Consider the following 22896-nt stretch of genomic DNA (forward strand, 5'->3'; position numbering starts at 1 on the left):
GCCGACGCGTGAACTATGCAGTTATATTCACTTGTAAACTGAAAGACAATGATGAATATAATAGTACAGAAGATAGCGCTAAAAAGAGACGACCACAGAGAAGATGTAGACGGGATCGACTTGCGCTTACTTAGCGCTTACTTAGCGCTTACTTAGCCAGGCTAATGCCGGCTTGCTATTCCAAAAAAAGGAAGAAACTCAAAATGAACAAACAGAAAGAAAGGAAAGGAAAAAGTAAGAAAAAAAAAAGAAAGAAAAACAGTGCACTTTAATTCGCATCTTCGGCTGATGCCAATTAAAGTTAGTTGTAAGTAAGCGCTCGACATCTTCTCTTTGGTCGTCTGTTCTTAACGCTATCTTCTGTACTGCAATGCACCAACTAGCCCAACAACGTATACAAGGGGTATATTGCTCAATGAATATAATAGTTTGATTTGCCTAGAATTAGTTCTGTGAGATGTTCGAATACTCAATACTTCGACGAAATGTATGGTGTGGAAAAGTTCCCAATTGAAACGTGAGGAGACCATTAGGGGAGATTAAGACCGTTTTCCTCTTATGTGAGTAAATACGCCGTCGGGAAATGTGTACATGTCTGTAGCGTATTTGGCTATAACTATAAAGTACACAGCTACTGGCATTCCATATCTCACGTCTCGTCACCGCATTGTTCACTCCACCTAAGGACTGTCTCGCAACGTCGACCACAGGTTCCTTTATTGTACCTCGAAAGTTAAAAACCTGTTATCCCAGGACCACAGAAAAGCTCTTTTAACACAATGCACTACACTTTCGAATCCACGTTTCCTGCAGCAACTTTCGATTCGCAGAAGCTTCCCGGAAGACCTCCGCTATCCAACATCGATTTCGGAAAGCGGTTCTCTCGTATGTCGCTTATGAGCTCAGGTTCTTCGGAACATTCAAATATTCCAGCTTTTTCTCAGAACGTTGGTTTCACTACAAAGAACCGTGCCCTGCAGTGGTATCCGGCATGAATTCAATTAATGATCACACGAGGAAGCAAGTCTTCGAGGAGTTCGAGGGAAAACGTATTTTTCATCTCGAGTCAAGCGAGATGAAATGCAACCCTTGGGTACCCGTAAGATGCTATTCGCACGGCTTCATCTCATTATGGCTTAGGTTTCTCATACGCCTTATGGCGGACTTGCCCCGATGTGGGGACACTGAATATGTTGGTAGATTTGAGTGATTACGTTATGTTTACTTCATTTTGTGTGCAGCATCTTCATTGATACGTACATAAAACGAGCCGTCTGCTCTAGATGAGCTATAACGACTTTTCTTTGGCGGCTCTCCTTGGCCCCGTCCTGCACCCCAACCAGCTCGGCTGACACTGACGCTCTCCTCATTTTCCTCAGAGACTCAGTACTCACGAACTGCATGTGATTATGAAAAAATGGCTAGGAAGCAAGCGAGCTGGTGAAGATGATGCATAATGTAAAAAACCCCGAGACTAGGTGTGTTTGTGTCTGTCCCTTCGTGTTCCCTAGTCTCGGGTTTTTTTACATTATGCATGTGATTGTTGTTGTAGTGTCTCTATTCTTCTTTCTTTCTTTTTCCTTTCTTTCCTTCTTTTTCTTCTTCTTTTCTTTCATTTTTTCTGCTTTTCCGTTTCTTATTTCCGCCCTCTTTTCGGTGGAATAGCAAACCGGCTCTTTGCATGGCTAACATTTCCCTTCTTTTTTATTACTAAATATACCCCCCCCCCCCCAGGACACAACATAGCCATGCACGATAGGGATTCACAGACCACATTTTTTTATGTTTACAATCTTTTTATTTTTCCTTTCTGTGGGGTTCATCCATTTAGGGGTTCTTTATGGGAGTGGGAGTAGCAGAATTCGTCAGGTGACGAGTTCAAATCATTTCCTTTTTTTAACGTTCACACTCAAACTAAGGGGAAAAAATAAAATGAAACGACGATTGCTACATAAAGTAATTGTTCCCTACATACGTGGCTCTCAACCTATATCTCTAACTGATATGAGGACGAAGGACAGAAACGCCCTTTCTCGTCTAAGGTCTTCCGTTATGTCTTTCAATACAAGTCAATTGGTATATCGAGCCTGTTTGCGTGGCGACATCCCGCGAACAATTTCGACCGCCTGGGATTCTTAACTTCTTTTAACGTCCGTCGAAAATCTGCGACACACGGTGCTGCAAGCAATGTTTACCTAGGGTGCCTCAATACTAGCTCCCTCTGGCATAGGGTGTCGACAACCGAGTCGTCTGCTACGAATTTCTGCCATCTTGACGCCCACGCGATTCGTTCAACAAAAGTGTAGCTACACGTCTAGCGACACACTACATTTTGGAGTTGAGTAAATACGTAACAGAGGAGGTTTAAAAAAGTGGGTGAAATCGGTACACAGCATTCATGCATGGTAAGCGTGGGTGTCAACATGGCCTGCTTTCGCTTCCACAAAGGGTGACCCCACCCTACACAGAGGGAGCTAGTACCCGTGCAACCTATGTTTACCTTCCCCACAGTGCTACCGTCGTCGGCCGGGATTGAACCCGCGATCTTGACCTCAGCAAGTCAACACGTTACCGACTGAGTTACCGAGGCCGGCAGACCGTTTCTCTCTCTCTCTCTCTCTCTAACTTTAGGGCGGTCGAAGCGCGCTCACGAAAAAGTGAGCGTGAAAATGGAAGGATATTTCGCCGCACGTTTTAATGCAGTCGTGGTCCTTTGCACGATGAAAAGTAGGCACAAAAATCATGTTTCTCGATATCGCTTTCAACATAGAGAGTGCTTTTTTTATCGCCTTCACAGTATTTTTATAAAAAGTTACAAGAGCAGCGTTGATGTAGTTTTTTGCAGTTGAGATCTATACGGCCAGGCGGACGTCCTCTGGAAGAAAGTGTGCCACTTACTAGGTGACTAATTACCTAAAATTCGTGAAGTAACTTTTTAATTAGGGGATTTCGGGCAGAAGCGAGATACCAGAGTGAGAGACCATCGTCGTTGCAAGCCATTCCGGGTTCAACAAATCCTGAAACACGCACGTGCGTTAAAATATCCATTCCCGAATTTTGATATGGAAATGAGCTGAAACCGAAACCACCGCCTCGACCAGGAGCGCGAGGAGTACAGCGCTCATTTCCGTCAGAGGGCCACGTGATTTGGAGCGATGGAGACGATTGGAGTAGGTGCCGCTCAGCTGACCGGATGCCGCTTTCCGGCCCAGATAAAGCCTCCGTTGGCGAGAGGTGACGCGCTCTTGAGGCGCGCTCTTTTGGTTTCGGCTCATTTGCATATCAGCATTCGGGGAAGGATATTTGAACGCACGTGCGTGTTTCGGAATTTTTTAAACGTGGGATGGCGTTCAACGATGATAGTCCCTTTAATCTGCTCTCTCGCTTTTGCCCGAAATTCCCTAATTAAAGAGGTAATTAATTAATTTCAGGTAATTAGTCATCTTATAATTACATACTCTCTTCCAGAGGATGTCCGCCTGGCCGTAGAACTCAACTGCAAAAACAACATCTTCTGCTTTCATAGTTAAAAAAAAACTGTATTTCTCTATAGGACTTCCAAAGGTGGGAAAGCATCTTCCTTTCACAATTGTTCTGGTTCCCTTTCAATTACGACCAGCTATTGAGACCTTTCTGGCGCTTTCCAATGGGGGCGGACTTTGGATGCAACGTCAACACAGATGTGATGTCACTTCGTTCCTGGTAACCACTGAAATAGCGAATCATAAAAGACTAGCGTGGGAACGCTTCGAAGTATAAGGTCTATAGCACACTCAAGTGTGTGAACGCGGATGCGAGAGGAGGGATATATATCCGGCTCTGTTTTATAGGACAACTACCGTAAGCTCACATCATCTCCGAGGAAAGACAGTAGAGAAGTTAGGAGAGAGGTCGTAAACGATATCGATCTGCCAACCAGTTGTATTCGACACTCGTATCTAGCGCAGTAAACGACAAGGGGGGAAACAGGGAAAGACATTTACTGTGCGGGAACTCGGAGCCCGTAGTAGGAGGACGTTCACACTGGCTACTTCCCGTTGCTGCACGTTCAGAACCATTCAGACTATAGGAGTGACGTCTGTATGACGTCAGGCGAATTGTCACCCCACATTTTTGCTGTTTTACAGCCATACTGACTGTTACCCGTGTTACGGAGAGCCTTGTACAGTGTCAGACTTTTGTGTGTGACGTACAGCATCACAGCTACTCCTATCTTTCTACCGTGTGCTTCATGCTGTCTTGTTTGGCTTCACACTGCAAAGCATACTGACTGACACCGCAGCATGCTCTAATACGTGGATATACCAAAGCGGAAAGCATTTAGAGTCTCCTTAGCTCCTGGAATACTTTGAAATTTGATGTCTGTCTCATTTCGTGCGCTTAATCTCTTAGCATAGCCATTCATCTAAGGAGCAAGCCATAGGCCGTGCCCTAGGTTTTCAAAAAGTAGAAATCAAGAAAGATGCATGTTGTTTTCTTATTGAACTGTCAGTCTTTGCCCTGTTAAGGCAACTGGCGTTGCAGTTCTCTTACCACCAGCTGCGTGCATGCACTGCACGTGCTATCCTGTAGCACTGCGCAGGATGCGGAACGCCACCTATGGAAGGGGGAGTTAAACACTACCCTGTGTTGGTGATCACGTACTTCTACACGTCGCGCAGTGGTGCAGGAGCACACGCTCAATATACTCCACGAATAAGTTACCGGATAGGAGGAATAAGTAAAATAGATGCAGTAGAAAGGTTGGTCACAAAAATATTACTTACTACTCTGCATTCATGGTTTGTTAGCTGCTAGCAAATGGAGTCATGTGCTACCAAAATGAAAGCAGTGGTGTTCCGTTTTGTGCATCCAGGGTGCACCCAAATGCACCGCACCACCATTCACATTATCACATGGCGCGATTAAAAGCGAGAGGTCAGTTCTGTGTTAATACGGAAATGTCCAAGAGCTTCGATGATGTAGAGCGTTGACGCAGAGAATGGGCTTGCGATAGCTGAAGTGAATGATGTTCTGTACTCAGGCTCGAGTGTCGGTCTCATAATGTGGTCGCTGTAGACTTGCTCGCTTTGCTGAGGCCTTTTTAATTTTTGAATTATGCAGCCTTCCCGAGGTGTGGAACGTACTGCATGGTGGCTTTTCCTGTCTGCACTTGGTCATTGCAGTGAAAGCACGCTTTACAGGAAATGCCACGGGTGGACGGACGGACGCAATAACACAAGCCTTTTATTTATTTTTTATTTATTTATTTATTAATACTCCAAAGGTCCTTACGGACTTCTTGTCTGACTTCATTCCGTATTTGTAAAATGTTTTCTACAAAAAAAAAAAAAGAAAAAGTAGCGAGGCTGAACGCAACAACAACGTCACCTTATTTTAATGATGATGAATGGGGGGGGGGGGCGTTCAGTGATATAGGCTGAACGTGTTTCGCATAAAAGATAGGAAAATGCCGTGTCAAGGAACAGTGGAAGACGAAAACTGAGCAGTGCACTTTCCGCAACCTAAACCCACCTAAACGCTACCTAGCGCAACGCTAAACGCAACACTACCTAAAACTTTTCCCTGTTCGATCCCCACGAAGCTCCAAGTTCGTATTTTGCCTCAGCGGAGCGCTCTCCTCGAACGGGCTGTGACCCGAGCCCCAGCCGCGTGTTTTGTTCTGTTACCTAAAGGAGGGGAATCCCCGGCCGTTGAACGCGGTAACCGGGTCATAGCGCCTGCGCACATCGCCCGCACTGGGTCAAACCTGGGAGAGGCCTCGAGAGCAGGCCACTGGTTCAAGCTCGACAGGAGGAAAGAATGCGTCCTCCTCACGCACCTGTACCGGAGAAACTGTTTGAGCTGAAGAAAGTTACACGACGAGGAAACAAAGCTGCCGCTTTAGGTAGGGCAGAAGTGGAGCAAGTCAAGATACAAGTGTGTGATTAATCGGTGCAAAGATTAGAGTGGCGTTCGGTTGCGTAGCAGCACAAGTGGGTCAGAACGCGGTGCTAAGATCTGGGATCGCATTAGAACAACAACAAGAAAAAGAGAAAATATGGCACTGAGAGGGGCAAAATCAACAAAAATTGTGTCAAACGTTTTGCTTGTGCTTTAGCGATTTTCGTTGGCCTAAATGCTGTGAACTCAATACTAAATTTCATCGAATGAGGGTTTAGGGGGATTATATGTCACAGCGTAATGCACCGAAGCGAGTGCTTAAAATAACGAAGTGACAAGTCACAAAGAAAAGAAAGGTGATGTATTCAATAAAGTGGGTTAACGGGCGCTACTTTGGTGTACAAGTAGTTCCAGGTGCATACAAGTTCAGTTTCTGGTTAAGTTCCGGGTAGGTATTCTCCCTGTTATTTTCTTCCTTGTTTTGGGACCGATGAGAAGGTTTGACTAAGGTTGCTCTAAATGTCACCCATTGCACGTAAGTATGTCTAGTTGCCTGGTCTAAATGACGGCATATTTTCCTTTTCATTTCCCGTTATTTTGCTGTCCTCTTCATCAAATCACTTACTTTAGGCGTGATTTTAATCACTGATATTCGTCATGAATCGAATCGAATAATTTCTCCTGAGAACGAAACTGATTCAAAAGTCAGGAAGGAGCTCCAAAACGTGGCAAAAGGGTACATACATTTGGTCCGTACTTATTTATTCCACACTCTCACTAATAATTCGTTGTTACAGCGGTGCCTCCGATACATACACAGTACCGAGTACCATTCCTACCCAGTACCCTGTACTGGAATACCCAGTACCCACACAGCATCTCTTTCGACCAGACGTCGCAAAGCATTACATGCAATGCTGCACTTGCACTCCGGACTTGCACACGACTTAAATACTCCACTCAAGTTTCTCTATCTCAAGTACTTTTGGATATAACTTGGTATCTTACTACCATTGTTTGAAATATTTTTAAATTGTCAGCATTTAGTATCTAACTTAAATACTTTTTATATTGATTGCTTGATTGAAAAATAAAAATACGGTGATGTGAGTCCTGACAAAAATCAGGACAGGCAGGAACACATGAATCAAAAAGAAAGTAGAAGAGAATAGAAAAAACAAACAGTAAAAAAAGAAAAAGGAGAAAGAAAGAAACAGTAAAAAAGAAAAGGTAGAAAAAAGAAACAGTAAAAAAGAAAAAATAGAAATATGAAACAGTTACAAAAGAAAAAGTGAAAGGGGAGAAGCAGTTAAAAAATTAGAAGTAGAAAAAAGAAACAAATGCAACCCCAAGATGACCAAGACGCATAAGCTGTAAGCTGTGTCACGAGTACACAGCACACAACTAATTTCGCGTCGGTGGGATCCGAACATCTCACAGGACTTTTTTTTTTATCTACAGAAACATGTCATCATCCAGTAGAGTATACAACTCAACAGCTCAAGTTGGGCGTGACCAGACTTCCTTCTAATGTCGCATACGTAGGCAGACACTCTCAGTATAGGAAACAATACTGCCATAACCACGGTGAAATGAAAAAGAAAGAAAAAAGAAGGCTCGCATCCACGTGCTATGTCGTGGAATCTCTTGTGTAGGTCACGTGTGTTTTATGTCATGAGTTACGCAGACTGGGACGAGAGGACAAATAAACGACGGATGCATTGTGAAGATCCGATATTGCGCTTCCCATACCCTTGGTGATGTTGATGATGATGTTGGTGATGATGATGATGATGATGATGATGATGATAGGAGAAAAAACAGTGGAGATGTGAGCCCGCTCACCGCGGGACAAGCTACTCCAGGTCTAATAGAGAAAAAAGGAAAAGGAAAAAAAAAAGCGTCTGAAAAGACAAGATCTCTTCTATGCTCTTAACGAGGGTGATGAGTAAGCGCTGTGCACCCTGACGATGAATCGCAGGCCATTCGCCCAGCATTTTCACGACGTTAAAGGGTAGGCTATCAAGACGGTTCAGGGATCTCTGAAGTTGCAAACGTGCCATACTCTTGTGTGGTATTAAGCGCATATATTACTGGGAATATATTACTCAGGCATATATTATTGACATATATTACCGTGGAAAAAAACTAAATAAAATGAAAGTCACTCATGCCATAGCACAACAGGAATAGCCATAACCCGAATTCTATATTAAACGATCATTTTCGTTTCCGTTTCTGGTAATGGAGTGCCGTGGTATGCGTGCCCGTTTCTGGTATCGTTACCACATCTGTAATTTCGGTAATATACCGTTTCTGTTTCCGTTTCTATTACCGTTACTGTTCCCTGACTTAAAAGCCTGATGAAAGTCAAATGAGTCAGATTTATTTGATTTGTTTTAAACCTTTTTCCTTTTTTTTTTCTTTTTTGCAACTCTGCTTCACAGTACATGTTTCTTTCGTCACCTCATTCCAGATAAACATGAAATGTTATGCGGGGATACAATGATAAACCTGAACGCCTCCAATATAACCTCATCCACGTTTTGATTTATAAATTCATATACTGTCAGGACCTAGTCGAGAACGCATTATACGTAATGACATCACACCTGCAGCTTGCACGCATTTCAGTCGTCCGAAATCTCTTTCTGTCCTTTTTATTCTAATTTGCATTCGATCTCTTTTTAGTTCCGTGTTACCGCCGCGAAGCAACTGTGGCTATGAGCGGCGGTTAGTATGGGCCTGGGCCGACTTCATGGGGAACTCTGCCGACATTCGTCTGGAAAGTCTGCCGCAGAAACCCAGGGAAACCCCAGACATTCGAACCTTCGTCACCTCCCAGTTCCGGCGTGGAAAGCGGCCATCTTAACCACTATGCCACGGGATCTGGTAACTTTTATTTTTTTAGTTCTCGATTATTCTTAACCCTTCAAAAGTCCACTGTCCTCGGTGACTCAGTTGGTAGCGTGCTCGCCTTTTGATCCCGAGATCGCGGGTTCGAACCCGGCCGAGGACGCCAGAAACTTGGTGGCAGGGTACAAGTTGCCGTACACGTAAGGGTACACGCCGTGTCGTGTGGTGAGCATTCATCGCACGTTAAGGAACCCTCAGGTGGGCTAAAGCAATCCACAGACCGACCGCTGTGGCGTCGCGCATGATCTCAGTTGTCTCGCGACGTAACCCCCAACTATTAAATTAAATTATTATTAAATTCAAAAATCCGCTCAGGCCTTGCGGATGGAACGGATATAAGCGACGGATACGTCGAAGATATGCCCGTGAGGACCCTTTGGGGTATTCTGAAATAGATAAATATGTTCACTTCATACTTCACGATGAAGACGCATTCATTTAGGACAAGCACTGGAAAAACATCAACGTCAATCACTGTTCCTGCTTCTTGGTAAAAATGCGGTTAACAGAAGTACGTCCTCCTTGAACACATGTTCTACGGGACACAATGCAAACTTAAATTCAGCGTATATAATAAAAAAGGAAGAAAAATGATTTGCAGCAAGTGGTCCCAAGGTGCTTTTCGTTTCGCTCTTTAGAAAATCCCGGCTGGTTGGCGGCGCTTTTTCACCTGGTCGCCTGAGAGATCGTCTGCCGTGACGTCACTGTGACATCACGGAGAGAAGCGGAACACAGCCCGTGTGGCAGCGCGGAGGCAGGAGCATACGCGTGGAGCACTCTCTACGAAGCGGACGCAATGAGGATTCCTCGTGGGTCGTCAGTGACGTTGCAGGTGAGCGAATGAAGTTTCATTCTTGAGGGAACAAGTGCCGGGAGGTTTTAAATGTCAGTGGAAAGGAAGTTAATAACTGCATTCATACAGATTCGCTTCTGTTTTTGATATTAGGTAAGTTGCACTAGTAGAAGAAAGGGAGTTGTCAGGAATCACGGGGGACTTTGCAAAGCGGCACAACAGACTGCATGCAATGCATAACATTTTCCAGTAATATTTATGAATTAGTAGTAGTAGTAGTAGCGAATTTTAATTTTTGTGCGCAAGTCCAGGAATGAAAGCGAATTATTTTACGTTTTATTTTTGATTTCGGGAAAATGAAAAGATAATTTTTCTTATCTGTGAGATAACTCGTAATAATCTGTGAGATGATTTCTCGTTCTGTCCACGTCATTCTCAGTTCGTCTTGGTATGGAGTTTCAGGTCAGTTAAAAAGCAGTTTCGGTTATGCTTGTACTGTCCTCTTCGCTTAGTTGTGTTTTGAAAGCGTGCTTGAACTAACCAGCTCACTCAAACTCACTGCTAACTGAGCTCACCAGTGTCTATAGCCAGGATATGTTTGTCTAATATGACACAAGCGTACGTTAGGTGCTTGAGCATTCTCACCGTTTCATGGAATACGAGTACGCAACATTTCTGGTCTCTGGAGCTACGTGGTTTCGTCATTTAAGCTTAAGTAACTGTAAACTGCCGAATCAATTAATTGATTGCTTCCAGTCTCCTCTATTTCTTTTTCTTCTTAGATGTCTTCCAATTTCACGCCCTTCGTTTCCATTTCATGCCATTTTGTATCTTTAATTTACTTACAATGTTATCGGGCAGTGTTTTTCAACTTGTTGGCGCATTCATATACGACATCATGGTTTTTAAACGAAGAGTATACGAGCGACGCTTGAAGTGCTTCCTCACGACCAACCACGTTTCTGACAGAAGCAACGCATGTCACATAGTTGTGTTAGTCTATAAGCAACTCCGTAATGTTGGTTTCATGATAACGTCGGTTTTGTGTTGGTGGTATCGCCAGAACTTCCGCAAACACTCGTACATTTACGAAGGAGCGAACGCAATGCATGCGGATTTTTCATGAATGGGGGGGGGGGGGGATATGTTTATTCAAAAAAGAAATTGAGGAAAGGTTAGTCAGGCGTAGGCCGACTTACTATTCCTTTAAGAAAACGTACACACACACAAAAAAAAAAGGGGGGGGGTGGCTTAGAGGCTGGAGGCATGAAGAAAGTGCAAGATGGTAGTCGTAACGGCCCCCTGGTTGTGCTGGACTGGGCCGAGCAGAGAGGCCAAATAGAATGGGCTTCTCTTGTGCTGCTACACACAAGCATTTCAAGGCAGAAGACATAAGCAGTTCAAGTAAAAAGCTCAAGTAATCGTAAGCTGAACTCGCTGAACAAATAATGAAAGCAATTACTCTGGACGCTTGAATAATTAACATCCATGAAATTATGTTTACGTCGTTGGCGTACTAAAACTACGGGGCATTCTGAGCTAATTTTAAAGCCTTATCTGTGCTTACCCTAACCTTCGTGTATGTCGTGAAGACAAAATTCGACAGAAGGACCTATTTCCCGCTCCCCGCATGCTTGTTAGGAAACCTGTTTGATCTTTTTCGGAATAGCAAGCTGGCAGTAGCCTGGCTGACATTACCGTTTTTTTTCTTTCACTCTATTAAACATATCCCCCCCGTTTGATCTCATCCTTCTTTCACCGTTTCTTAGCTTATCCTTTATTTCCTAATTCTTTACTTTTTTATTTTATTCTTCTTTTATTTATTTTTTTCATTGCGGAATTGTAAACCGACGTTCCGTTTGACTGACCTTTCCTCACTTTTTTCTTTGTTCTAATAAATATATCCCCCCCCCCTCCCTGTTTGATTTCACAAATTTTTATATGACCTACAGGATCGAGCTCAATTTCTAACCTACCTTTTGCCTATGTGCAATACTGCTCAAACGCAGCATCCGCTACTGCATCGTACGGCTGTGTTTCCTGGAACTTGAGCGTGTGGGGCAACCCACTAGAAATTGCCACGGGCCGGGCCAGCCCGAGGCCCGCTCGCGTACATCATTACGTTGAGTTTGAGGCAGATAAACACTACCAAGTGTTCAGGACAGACTCTATCACGCAGAAACTCTGTAGTGCCTGTCTGTCCTTAAAGTCAAGGAAATTGTGCATTTTTCACATGAAATACAACTTTGATACCTGTCATGTAAAGGACAGCTGGGTTCTGATAGACATCACAATAGTGCTATTACACGGTGTCGTACAAAAAAACAGAGGAAGTCCACGGGACAAAAGGAGAATGGCGCACTAGTACAGGAATCAACGTCGAACATGAACACGATTTATTATTTGACACGGTGTTACCTCTCGTGTCGCACACGGCAGCAATTTAATGGATTGACATATTAATGATTCAATAAATTACGTCGCTGTGCAACTATGAATACGAGCGATACGGCAGAAGTATGTGGATTAACTTTGACTATATGCGTGTTCTATACCCTCCACTGAAATCGTGGCTGTCGCCACACAATGTTCAAGTGGGTTGCGCAACTTGGCCCCATGTTATGCCGGAGAGATGTAAAAGGCGGATACATATACTGCATCTATGTGAAGCAACATTCCAAGTTTTATAGCAAACGGGGTACTCATGGAGATATCATGTGCTTAGGAGAACCAACAGACGTCACAGACCTCCTATGACGTCCCAGCCTTACGTGGAAGTTTCTTCAAGGGCTTGTACCTCGCCGACGACGACACGTAGAAGAAATTACGTGCTTGAACGTGCAGAAAATTACATCTGTAAGCAACGGTTCGAATAATTTTCTGTCTTCATCAACTAGGTTCGAAGTCTGAACTTACAATTTTACGGCAGTATGGTCGCGTCCAGAGCAGAACTTCACCGGGACTTGTACAAGTTACTTAGTCTTCTTCGCATAAGAGCATGCCAGAGAACACCAAGCTGTGCAAAGTTAATCCACAGGTCTATACCACAAAGGTGTCGCCTGTCACCACACTATTATCGTACTAATTACAAAATCTTCAGCAGTGGCATGGCCGAGCGGGTTAAGGCGTCCGCTCGCCAAGGTCGTGCTGGAGACTGGGAGGTGGTGGGTTCGATATCCTCCCACCGACTGTGCTGTATGAGGTGTTCCCTGGGTTTTCCGCAGACGAATGTCGGCACAGTTCCCCCTGAAGTCGGCCCAGGACTGTTTCCCGGACCCACTGTCCCCCCACTCCTCCTTGCTGTCCTCTCTCCACTGTCGACGACTGTACATCGCTCATAGCCGCAGTTGCTTCGCGATGCTAACACGGAATTAAAGAAATTTAAAAAAGGTCTTCGACCACGCATTATCAGGCTGTCAATCGGCACTCTTGGAGTTGAACTCTACAAGATCGCCCCCTTTTTTTTACTTAAAAAAAAGTCGTTTCAGTGCGACATAAATCTTTCCACCGCACTGTTATGTAACTGGTTGCACACGCAACGTCACCGCTTTCCAAGCTGTGCAATCAGCTTCAGTGGAAGCCTATACTGTGTAATCTCGAACTCCAGCTGGTACCACAAGAGTATCCGGCGCACGGGTTTCGGTTGTGTAACCGGCGGAGTACAAGTCAACCTGCGTACTTGCATCGATAGCTTTTTACGCGTAACTGTCGTTCAGTGTCGTTGATGATGACGGTGATGATGCCAGTAAAAAATGAAGAGAAAGTTATCTGTATATTTTGGCATTGTGCCAAATGCGTTTAGGTGCAGTACCTTTATAGGGCCATAGTTTGCGGTGCGCTCCTAAAAAAAAAAAGAAAGAAAGAAAGAAAAGTCGGTGCAGTTACTAGCTATACTAAACACATCAACACTAAACTAACACACATATGAATGTGATGATGCAAAACTAAGCATGTGCTTGTCACATCTGTTACTAGGATTTTACCGTAGGTAGTAAAAGTGGCGGTAAAACAGTTACTAACTGAAGAGGTTAGTAAAGAGCACACCTCCTTAGCACCTTAGCAGTACCTTAGCAGTAGCACCTTAGTTGATAACACTGTCTTTAGCTAGTAAAAGCTCGACTTTCACGTAGAATACATAGAATACACTGCTGCCTTCACCTAGTGAAGCTTACGAAGTATGCACATTGTTAGAAAAAAATTTGGGCATACACGGCATGCCTTATAATTGCGGAAAAAGGGAATAATACTTTTAATTTTTATTTGTTTAATTTTTTAGCACCAATTTATTTCCCAATTCCTGTATAGAAGTATTAAAACGAAGTAACACAAGTTATTAGGCATTAAGTTAAGTTATTAAGTAAAGAATTAAGTGTTAAGTAAGAATTAGGTATTATAGAAGTATTAAGTTGGCTCCGAAACGTCGGGACCCTCTGTTCTGAGCTAGCCTTGGTTGAAGCCACGTTCATCCTCTTATGCTTTACCCAAACCAGGCCAAACATGTTCACGTTCGAAGTATTAAAAAACATACATACATTTGCTCGACCACAGATACTGATACAATGCATCGCAGCGGGAGGGGGGGGGGTGATGTAGGGGGAAGGTGGGGTGAGTCTGCTCTGTAGAGGTGGGGAAGGAGAAGAGGGGAGGGTGAAAGAGGGAGGGGAGAGATGATGGTAGCGCAGGAGAGGGAGGGGTGTGCTAACCCTCTTGCTCTGGGATTGGGTAGTCCAAGAGAACTACCCAGTACCCACCACCACAGCAAACATCCGAGCATCCCTCAGTAGTCTTCATTGGGATACTCCCTGTGCCACGGTATAACCACCAGGATTATTGGCGAAGTTACCCCATGAATGCATTGCAGCTTCCGAGATTGCGAAGCCGCCAAAAGCCGTGAAGAGACTTTGTGGGTGTAGATGCGTAACATTTCGTTATCTCAGGAGCGAATAATATGCTACCGTAAGTCACTCCCCTATTGATTAAAATACTACTGTATTAACAGCTGTGTTTTTAAATAAAGTCACTGTTTAACTGAGATAATGCCGCCTCCACCACAAATTAACGGGAACGAAATACCATATAGCAAGCATAAGTGAGAGCTAGTAAGCAAGACTTTCTCGCTAGGAACGGCAGCATTTACTACCTTCCACCAGGAATCTTAGCTAATAGTCAGCTAGGGACCAACTGGTAACGCACGTCGAGGGTTAGTAACCGCAGTCGTTACTACCTTTTTTACTTGCCTTCTTTCTAAGAGTGTAAATGATGAATCCCTTTTTTAAAACGTTGTGATATTCTTATTGCAAAACCCTTAACGTTTTGTGAACCGTTCAATTTTGTTGCGCTGTTACTGTGGTGCTTACGCACCTGTTTATCGTACTGCAAGCACAGTTCTGCGATCGCATGGTCCTACAAAGCAACGCTTATAGTCGTGCACGGTTTAAAATGGCGGCTTTCTGTCGTTTAACTTCGCATTGACGTCTCGCTAAAGTTCAGAGTAGTACGCTTTGTTAGCAGATACCTTACAGAAGCGAGCCTTTATGCCAAGGCCATTGTTCTCGCAACACTTGGTTACGCGAATACTCCAGACGCAGACATTGTAACGAGTGAAGCAGGGGCGGACAGTATTGGCTGTTTGGTGTAAGGAAAAATGGCAGTCTCTCGAGATTCTCCGTAACTCGCGCTCAACAATGCCTTTTAACTGAAAAAAAGAAACGTTTTACGTCAGTTTACGTCACGACAATTGTACGTTAGCGGGCGGCCATATTTTTTTAAATTAAGTTACGGACAATACACAAGGCAATTACATTATGAGAGCGAGGCGAATATTATTCATAATTGAAGCAGCTGCTCAAATGGACAGTTGCTGTTACTCTCCACTTGTAGCTGATCTACGCGTAAACTATATCGCAGATATTTTATGCCAGGTTAAAGTTAGAATTTGAGTTTTCGAAAAAATTGATAAATTTGATTGAATTGAAAGTTCGAATTGAGGCAACATCAATGCGAAGAGTTTTTTTTTTTTTTTTTCGGATCCCGTTAAAATGCGGGGCTGCAAGACGAAGAGTAAACGTGCAGAAAAGAAGCTGCAGAAACGTGCCAAACACTATAGATGTGATGTGATGTGATAGAAATGCCAAACATTAGATGCAAACACTAGTCCCTAAGAAATATATATGTTTACAATATGATAGAATGTGATTACAGAATTATAGAATTTGAGTAGAAGTGAAAACGTGAGAATGACTCCCAGAACGACCTTCGAATCGCTAACAGTGTATGACCCACTGCGCAGACAACAGAAGTGGGGCCTAATTTCCTTTAAAAATCCCACATACACTTCCTTGCGACCATCCTTTAAACTTAAGTAAACAAATACGCAGCGCTTCCTGGATCCAAGATTTTTAATTGTCAAGAAGGGGGACGTTCACAGTTCCATGGAGAAACAAAACGAATATATGATTGCGTCAAAACAAATTCGTGTCGTCTACTGCAATCACAGCTTGCCACCCTTGGCAGCCGCCCCTTTACCTTAATGTCGTGCATCCTCGGCCCTTGGGCCACCGCGGCCCTTGGTACACCACGGCCCTTGGGACACCGCGGCCCTTGGGATACCTTAGCCCTTGGGACACCTCGGCCCACTTCAGGGCGGCCTTATGTCATGTAGTTTTTTATTTTTATTTCTTTAGGCGACTGGCTTACAGGGCTTATTGTGTCCCGGACAGCGTCCTCGGACATTCCCACCATCACGATCAGGATCGCCATTGCCACTCCGATCATCATCGTCATCACCCGTATTAAACCCCCTAGCTATGGCGTAGCGTTCCATTCCTAGAGTGGAAGACCTCCCCGCTTCATCGTCGAAATATAATTTTTGTTGTTGTCGTGTCGTATGAGAATGCGTCACGCAGCACAGTTGCTTTTTGTTTCTTTCTCTTTTTGTTATGCAATTTGTAATGTACACAGAATAACGAAATAAATGTAAACCTCAACCGAGTTTTGCGTGTAACCGTTCCATGAGCCTTGTGGTGACCCGCATCGTCACTGACCCAGCGACACAATTTGCCGATGATCGACCACAAACGATGGTGGCTCGCGAAATGTTGAAAACGCTATCGAGCTTAGACGTTAGAGCAAGCCTAGCGCTCTGCAACGGCTGCGTTGTAAAGCATGCGTTGATGTCTTCACATTTCATGCCACCCTGCGACATGGACACATACAGTTGTTGACAAACATGTCAAAAGAATTGCGCGTTGAAATGTTATACGACATAATAATACGAATAAGGGACAGATAGGCGGAAGTTCGCAATGGACTAGAGCATCACATAGTAGAGAGCCGGGCATCAGTAGAACTTCACTAGGGCTAGTACGGTTGACGTTTCGGCGCAAGCCCTGCCTTGCTTAGAGCACGGTCCTTCCTGTTCCTCAGTTCTTCGTGAACCTCGCACCCTATCTTTCCTTTTTTTTTTTCAGACGTTATGTTTCCTCTAGAAAATTGAAAGTTCGCGAATTGAATAGGGGGTGGTGGGTGGAATATGTTTATTGCAAAAAGAAAGGGAGGAAAGGTTACTCCTGCGTAGGCCGACTTGCTATTCCTTTAAAAAAAAAGACAAGGCATATGCCCGGACAAGAAGCCCGTTGTCGAAACAACCTGAGTAACAACTTAACTGTGTAGCGCCACTTCACGCAATTTGGATATATGAAAATTGCCACAAAAAGGCGTACGCCCCCCCACTCTCTTCGAATCAGAAGCTATAACCCTATCATTCTTGGCAATGGTTGGAGCACAGCGTGCTATGCGGTGAAGTTCTGTTTTTAGAGTATATGGGGTCCAAGAAGGTCAAAAGAACTATGAGGGCAGAAGCGTTGGTGGGCTCGATTTGGCCAGGGACCAAACAATTTTGAGAGAGAGAGGGAGAGAGAGAGGGGGGAGAGAGGGGGGGAGCGAGAGTCCAGCTGATTAAGAGACCCTGGAAGTGTGTTGGCTAGGAGCGTGCTACGTGGTGAAGTTCATTTTTAAGAGTGTACCTGTCGGAGTGGTGAATATTTATTACGACGTCACAAAAAGTCTGTCGGTAGGAACATGAAAGAAGGAAATTCCAAGATCGCGGTGTCTGTCCTTTTTTTAGCGCGTGGCACGGCATCTGGACCGCCTGTGTGGAATGAAATAAACTCTCGTGGGAAAAGCTCACCGGAAGATAAGCTAGCCAATGGGAACAAAAAGCGTGTCTCTATTTCCTTTTGTAGCTGCACGTGTCTGCGTATGGAGACTTACACGTGTAACGCGCAATATCCTTTCGCCATGGCGATTTGTATCCTCAGCACAGAGTGCTTTCTATTGTGAGAATACACGAAGGTCAGACATAAGTGGATCTAGTCGCCAGAACCTAAAGTGTATTTCTCTCCTGTTTCGTTTGTTATGCCATTTTTGTTCTGGAGTTTCTGAGTTCGCGCAGCAACGCACCTGAAGCACGTGTTCGGATTTCTTTCAAAAAGCAACTGTTCACGGGTCTCAGAAGGTATATGGGTACTGCATGTATTAGTCGATGGCGTTTGGTTGTAGAGAAAGATCAGCAGCAACAGCGCACCCTAGTACCGCGAACGGTCGAGGCAAAAGTTGTGCACAGAGTAGTCACGAAAAGCGAATCAATGCCTCGAAAAAAAAATTAAAAATCGGGCTAAAACAGAAAAATGAGAAATAGGAGAGCGCATCTCCTCCTGTGCTAGACAGACCAACAAATGCTAAAACACATAAGTGGGTTGGTTGGCAAATTAGCAAGAGGCAAGCGAGCACAAGGGGGATATATTTATTAGAACAAAGGAAAAAAATGAGAGGAAAGGTCATCCAAACGGAACGTCGGCTTGCTAGTGTTTACGTGAAGTGAGCAATATTCCCTTGAGTTTGAAGAAAGTAAACAAGGGACAAAGGACGCGACGAAGTGGACACTCGAGACTCAAAAGCCAACAATCAGTAAGCTTGCTGGGTTGTGGGTCTCCGTATCCACTTCGTCTTGTCCATTGTTTGTTTTCCTCAAACGCAAAGTGTTGTCTGCTTCCCATAAAAACACAAAGGGGAGTTTATACCCACGAACCCGTGCCATGTTGTTACGTAAGAACGGCAGGAAATGTATTTTAGGAACAGAGTTAGTCCGCGGGAGAAAACATACTGCAGCGCCATCAGGTCACCAGGTGCCGCCTCTAGTTTCGGCGTCTCAGAACGACTCGGCGAAGAGTGATGCTGCTAGCTATTACAGGCCACAGCCAATCAGAACAAGCTAGGGCGGGGCTTCAACGTGCCGTTTGGGAATTTCAAGGTCAAACGCCCGCTGTTCAAAAACGTTTCTTCGGGAAAATGATGTTTCCACCTGTTTTCTTCATAACCCTAACAATAGTCAGAACAACATAACATAATTGTGGAGAAGAATCAACGACTCTTTCTTCTACCTTTACGTGCGTAGTAACGGCTTCGGCGAGCAGAACAAGGAAAGTCAAGTCGACTTCACTGTTAATATCGCGATGCAGCTGTTGGGCAAGGACACCGTATCCGTCAGTACATTCCCTCTGCGAAACTCTCCCCTGTTAGCTCAGCCGTATTGAACTTGTAACAGCTGAAATGAACGAGGCAGCTGTACAGTGCTCTGCCGACTTGACATTCTCACTTTGCCTAAGCTCTACTGAACCGGATCGTGCGTTACACCTCGAACTACATCCGGTAGGTGGTACACACGTGTTGCATGTGTCGGACACATGTGGTCTTTGTATCAAGGTCGCGGTAAGGTGATATTGCATGGACTTCTGAAACAGGTGACGACAATTATTGCCCATCGTCTCTTACGTCATAGGTTGGAAACAGCAAGGATTGTATAGTTAGTTACACCGAATATTACTTTTCGTCATGAGCGTTCCCAGGATTTTTTCCAAGGGGGCTAAGCGCTTTCAGAAGGGGGCGGGGCAAGTGTGCAACCCCCCACCCCCTACCTTATTTGCTTCTGGAAGAGGACTTTGCGGACTGTGTGGGTGTTCAGAGGTTCCTGTTAAGATATCTGCGAATAATCATTCTCATCAGTATATAGTCATTACGACCTACGAATAAGCAGTGCACTATTTTCACAGGCGACCTTGTAGTCGCAGGGGGGGGGGGGCATTCCTCTTGCCCTTTCTCGGTACGCACATGCTTATCATGCAACCTCATTGTCTGTTTTTGTTGTTGAATCAATGCAAATGGCAAATGTTGCAAACAACTACTGACCATATGACCCCCTAAATGTTACAAATGACCACTAGAGGCGTACTCGAATGGGCATTCGTAAAGTCACAGGATTAGGGAAAGTACCACCATCCTCTGATCTTTGCCGCCGTGACCTTGAAGCAACAATGGCGGCTGTAGCACATGCTGCGGCCGCCATTGTTGGTTCGAGGTCGAGGCGGGAAAGGGAAAGGATGACGTTACTTTCCCCAGTCCAGTGACTTTAGGCATTCAGTCGTTAGTGGTGACGGCAAGGCCGTCCTGAAGAGTGAAGACTGGGAAGTGGTGGTTAGGTGCAGCTGCTGGAGGATGTTTCCCGAGCAGACACGTATACAAGATACCCTAAAAATGGTTACAGTACGATACGTACGAGTAGAACTAATACTTGGAAAAGAAATTGGAAGTAGAGTAGAGTAGTAAATACTTAAAAATATTTAACATGGTAATATCTAAGATTCATTTAAACTACTTGGGCATTGCACAGGAAAGTGATGATTTAAGCATGGTCGTTATTGGCTTGTTGCTGCTTGTGCTGATCATCTATACACGTCTGTTCTCAGCTCATGGCCCCACACAATACAGGGTGTTTACTCTAACGTGTCCAGAAATTATGTTTAAAGCGAGCGATAAAATAAAAGCAAGTGGTACTTTTCCGCTACTTGAGTAAGAAACAGGTATTGCTTCACTAGTAGCACCTGTTTCTTAGTCAGGTAGGTGAAAAGTAGCGCTCGTTTCTCTTTTATCGCTCGCTTTAAATAAAATTTCTGGACAAGTTAGAGCAAACACCCTGTATAGTCAGGTAGACAAAGGCACTTGTTCAGTTTCTGCGGATCTGTTGCCTTCTGGGTGAACTGTGACCAGTTTCGTGTATGTCTTCCTTTTTGCTTGTTTGTTTGTTTGTTTTTCTTTTTGTTTGTCTCTTTTTCCCTTTCTTTGTCTTTTTTTCCCTTTCTTTCCTGGAAATAGCAAGCCGCCGTAGCGGTGGCTAATCTTCCCCTCCTAATTTTTTATTTAATAAACATACCCCCCCCCCCCCGTCATGGCCGTGGTTGCTGCTTGGAAAATCCCTACACATTGCTTTACTTGGGATTTTTTTTTTTTTCCACTTGACGATACCTTTACACGATTTTAAAAGTCACGCTGTTGTGTGTGAGGTTGAAGCCATTTTTTTTTGTTCTTTCTGATTTCGCTCGCTGTAAATGACACAGAACGCACACGCATACTAGCACTTGGTAATGGTGTGCCCGGGGTATAGGCTTGGGACAAAAGTTTACGGAACGCGGCACTGGCGTATTTCTTCATCGAAGCAGCAGCCAGCTAGCGATTAGCTAGGAAGGGATCGAATAAGAAACGGGTGACCGGCTATTCCGTTAATCTCTCGATATGTGTGTACACTCCTGTTTGCTACTTGGGGGTCGCTCCAATGGAGAAATGCGACTCGCAGGTGTTCCGTAAGCTTTTGTCCCAGGCTGTACTACTGAGCATTCATTTAAGTTGCAAACTTCCCCACCCACCTTCACTACATGTGTATTTGTTGGTGGTGGTGGTGTACGTACCGCAGCGTAAGCCGTGAAACGCCCCATGACCTTATTGTCATCACATATTTGTTGTTGTTGTTGTTGTTCTTTGTGTAATTGCATTGCTCTCATGGGAGCACCCGCTTTCCCGATCATACTTGAGTAGGATGGTTTTGTAACAGTCGCTGAACACTGGCTGCGACGGCTGCCTTTATGTAATCCGGGAAAGTGCACCTTTCGCAGGAGGGGAGGATTTGGTCGCGATCTCTGCGAATGACTGCGAAAAAAAAAGACATTATATATATTGGTAAAGGTTACTCGACGCTGCTTATCGCTAATCTTGAATAACCTTTACGCGGACTGCTTATCCTTGTTTCTTTTTCTTTTTTAACTTTGTTCACTATGTCAAAAGCATTATCACATCCACCATACAAAAAAAAAAAAAAAACACAGTAAGAGGCTTTTCCAACCCCAAATGAAATCAATCAACTCTATTAATCGTGTTAATCAATCTCCGCACAGACGAATGTCGGCACAATTCCCCCTGAAGTCGGCCTAGGACGTATGCTAAGCCCCCTGTCCCCCCACTCCTTCCTGCTGTCCTCTCTCCATCTGTCCACGTCTGTACGCCGCTCATAGCCACCGTTGCGTCGTGGCGATAACACAATTTGCACACACAAAAAAATCTCCACACAGAAGCAAAAAAGGAACTCAAAAGTCAAAAGAAACTTCAAAATTCGTATTTGAAGGAACAAATGGCAAGCATAAGTTACTATGTAAATTGACCGGAGAGCACTTGATTTCTAATGAAGATCTAGTTAAAAGTATCACTTTTTGTTTGTTTGTTATTTGTTGCCAATCATTATTTTTTCAGACTACAAGCACTGAAGTAGCCAGTCCTGACCTCGTCCCTACTAAAAATTACACATTTTCCTTTTCGCAGCTAATCTAATCTATCAGTGTTTAGAAAGGAGTAAGTTAGAATTTTCATCCATGGCATGGAATTTCTTTTCGAAAACGAATATTGACATCCTCGAAAACGTTCAGAAACGTTTTGTAAGCATTATCACGATAGATTCTTGCAAGGGGTATTATATTATGACTATAAGAGGCTCCTTGCTGTGCCGGAGGTGCCAACATTGAAGAATAGGAGACATCTAAATGACATGCTGTTCCTTCATAGGGTATAGTGAACGGCTACATCTATTGCCCCCACGTCTTTCCAGCGGTGAATTTTCATGTGCCAGCTAGAAGAGCCAGGTACACAAGGTTATTTTGCCTAAAGTTCAGTGATATGGCACCGATATCACCTATCCAGGCCTCCTACAATGACAGTTTGTCGCACATTGATATATTTCAACCTTTGAGTTTTTAAGATAGGTATTTGTAATGTGATTTTACACTAATATCTCTGTTCAGATTACGTCCCTTTTTGTTTATTTTACTATGCTCATTTTAACGAATTGCGCATCACCGCTTTGACTCAAGCTGTTGGTGAGCGCAGAAAATAAATAAATACAAATACATAAATATCACTTTAAGTGC

General features: G+C 44.1%; 1 protein-coding gene across 2 annotated transcripts in view; it reads left to right on the plus strand.

Annotated features, from left to right (window-relative positions):
• Nucleotides 1–22896, plus strand: part of LOC135368487 (synaptotagmin-3-like) — a 53301-nt gene that overhangs the window by 20413 nt on the left and 9992 nt on the right. Inside the window, exons 3-4 of one of the 2 annotated variants that reach the window (XM_064601824.1) lie at nucleotides 8575–8775; nucleotides 9438–9631. The gene's annotated coding sequence lies outside the window, so the exon portion shown is untranslated. The remainder of the gene's footprint in view (nucleotides 1–8574; nucleotides 8776–9437; nucleotides 9632–22896) is intronic. The other variant, XM_064601823.1, reaches the window with a different exon arrangement.

This window comes from Ornithodoros turicata, chromosome 9 (genome assembly GCF_037126465.1).
Source record: "Ornithodoros turicata isolate Travis chromosome 9, ASM3712646v1, whole genome shotgun sequence".
NCBI lineage: Eukaryota > Metazoa > Arthropoda > Arachnida > Ixodida > Argasidae > Ornithodoros > Ornithodoros turicata.